We start from the raw sequence: 3,139 nt of genomic DNA, 5'->3' as shown, positions 1-3,139 counted from the left end.
GTTTCCCTCCCCACATCCTTTCTCTACCTTCCCTCTGCCCTCCCCTCCAGGCTGACCTTCCCGCCACAGACTGAGAGCACCCTCCCTTCGTCCCCCTCCTAACCGCCCCCATGATACCTCGGGTCACCTCTGATTGTTACGAAGGACCGCCCCGAGGCGCGGAACAGCCCGGCCCCTCGGAACCCCGGGCCTCACCTCCTTGCAGGTCCTGCTTTTCCACCCGACAGCCCGTTAAACGCTGAACTCTGAGGGTAGATCCCATTTTTCTTCACTCTACAGCCCGCAGGTTATTCTTTCCAATCACATAGTTTAAATAGACCTGTGTTCTGAGGATTGCCAGATTTACGCTTCAAACCGAGACCTCTCTGAACTCGATTCCTACTTTCAGCAGCCCGTTCGATTATGCCAGCTTGAGGTCCCTTAAGCATCTTAAATTTAAGATGTGGGCAGGTGTATGCATGTGTCAAAACGGTGAATGCACACATGATTTGTTCATTTCACCTTGTATGTAAATTCTATGTCAAAAGAAACGAAATAAATGACGTGTGCTGAGGTATGCACGGGGAAAGCGCATTGATGTCTGCGATTGAAATGTATTACAAAAGTAAGATGGGCTGACGGATGGAGGCATAAGATAAAGGGATAGAAGTAGAGTAAGATGTTAATTGTAGGTGTTATGTATGGGTAGTCCCTGTAAAATTGTTCAGTAGAGGGGCGCCTGGGTGGCTCAGTGGGTTGAGTCCAGCTCCTGATTTTGACTCAGGTCATGATCCCAGCATGGGGGGTTTTGAGCCCTGCATGAAGCCTGCTTGAGATTCTCTGTTAATCTCTCTCTCTCTCTCTGCCTGTCTCTCTCTCTCAAATTTAAAAAAAAAAATGCTCCTTCTTCTTACCCCTCATCCATTACATAGACACACATGCTTGTTTCTTCCCCATCTCAGTCTACTATTTTGGTAAATCTACCCTGTTCCTGAAAACAGCAAATTGCATTTCTTCCATTCTCCCCACCCCCACTGGGCCTCCTATATACCCTATTCGGTCCATTAACGAATCTGAGCTATTCTACATTCCTAATATGTCTTCAATTTCTATGCCTCTCACCATCAGTATTGCTAATTACTCTAGACCAAACTACTATCATCTCTTGTCTGGGCCACTGTAATAATTCCCTAGCCAGGGAGAGGGACTGTTCCTTGTCTCCACCTACAGTCACTTTTGCCTCTCAAAGTGTCATTTTTTTTTTTTTAATGAAAATGAGATCACGTACCTGGGTGGCCCAGTCAGTTCAACATCCAACTTTGGCTCAGGGCATGATCTCATGGTTTGTGGGCTCGAGTGGCGTTGGGCTCTGTACTCACAGCTCAGAGCCTAGAGGCTGCTTCAGATTCTGTCTGTCCTGTCTGTCTCTCTCTCTCTCTGATATAAACATTAAAAAATTTTTTGATAAATAAAAAAAAATGAGATCAGATTACTCTGTTAAACACCCTCCTAATAGCTTCCTATTGCCTGACCTGCAAAGCTCTGAATAACTGTAGGCCCTACTTCTCTTTCCAGGGCCCACCTGCCACCTTCTAAATGCTGTTCTCTAACCACAGTGGTCTCCTTTCCTCCCTACCTCAGGGCTTTTATCGCTGTATGTGAAGCGGGTGCAAGAGTTCCCCAGGCTACACTTTGTAGCTTGCCTTTTCATTTTTATTTATCATCCACCATCTGTTTCTGCGGCCAATATGAGCAATCTAGAAGGAAGAAAAGAAATCATAAAAGAGGATACCTCTCTGAAAAGGCTACATACTGCATGGTTCCAGCTATATGACGTTCGAGAGAAGGCAAAGCGATGCAGAGAGTAAAAATATCATTCATTGCCAAGGGTAGGGAGGCAGAGGGATGAAAAGGCAGAGCACAGAAGGTTTTTTAGGGCAGTGACACTATTCTGTATGATACTGCGATGGTGGATGCATGTCAAATGTACAACCAAGAGCAACCACTGACATAAACCGTGGACTTTGGATGATTATGAGGTGTCCTAATCGTCAGTGGTGACAGGTTCACCAGTGGTAACAAATGTGCCCCTGTGATGTGAGATGTTACTAGTGGGGGAGCTGTGTGTGTTCATGGAGACAGAATGTATATTAAAACTCTCTGTACTTCCTGTTTAATTTTGCTCTGAATGTATAACTGCTCTAAAAAATAAAGCCTATTTTAAAAGAGAGGATACTACCATGTAAATTTGAAAAGGAAAAGAAAGGAATTGAAAATAAGCCATTGCAAAGGAAATAAGACCTTGTCTTCCATAATGCCGATGAAATAAAATCTTTGTCTATGAGCCTCATGTTTTCAAAAGGCCACCTCTTTCCTGTGAGGCACTGTGGGTAACTATCAGAGGTTATAAAACTGTCGCCCTGGTCAGTCACCAGCCACACCGCTGGCCACTGGAAACATTAGGTTCATCGGTGCCAGAGGAGGATGCTGAAGAGCATCCGGTTGGACAGTCCCCAGGGTGCTGTAGCTGCAGTGGAAATTGCCTTTAGCTGCTGTCATTCCAAGGAAACTTACTGATTAACCCTGTGGAGTCTGTGGCTCAGTCTGCAGGGATGCTCAGACTATTCAAAAATAATCTCTACCCACTCCACCTTTTTCATTCCCCTGACCAAAATAATAACTCTGCTGAATGAAGTAACTGTCTTCAAAATTGCATTAAAAATGCAAATGGGGAGGCACCTGGCTGGCTCAATCAATGGAGCATGCACACAACTCTTGATCTCTGGGTTATAGATTTGAGTCCCATGTTGGGGGGAGAGATTACTTTTTAAAAATCTTTTTTTTCAATTATTTTAAACGTTTTATTTTATTTTTGAAGAGACAGAGAGCGTGAGTAGGGAAGGTACAGGGAGAGAGAATCTGAAGCAGGCTCCAGGCTCTGAGCTGTCAGTACAGAGCCCAATGCAGGGCTCGAACCCACAAATGTGAGATCATGACCTGAGCCAAACTTAATCGACTGAGTCACCCAAGTGCCCCCCAAAATAAAATCTTTTTTAAAAATGGAAATTATGTCCTGTGAAAGCTTCCTTATATTCCACTAACACCAGGGCCCTGGGAAACTAAACACAATCTGGATGTGGATAAGGAAGAAAAGAGCCTA

Source organism: Suricata suricatta, chromosome 5 (genome assembly GCF_006229205.1).
Source record: "Suricata suricatta isolate VVHF042 chromosome 5, meerkat_22Aug2017_6uvM2_HiC, whole genome shotgun sequence".
Classification (NCBI taxonomy): domain Eukaryota; kingdom Metazoa; phylum Chordata; class Mammalia; order Carnivora; family Herpestidae; genus Suricata; species Suricata suricatta.
The sequence above is the reverse complement of the archived record's forward strand: the minus strand, read 5'-3'. Positions refer to the sequence as shown.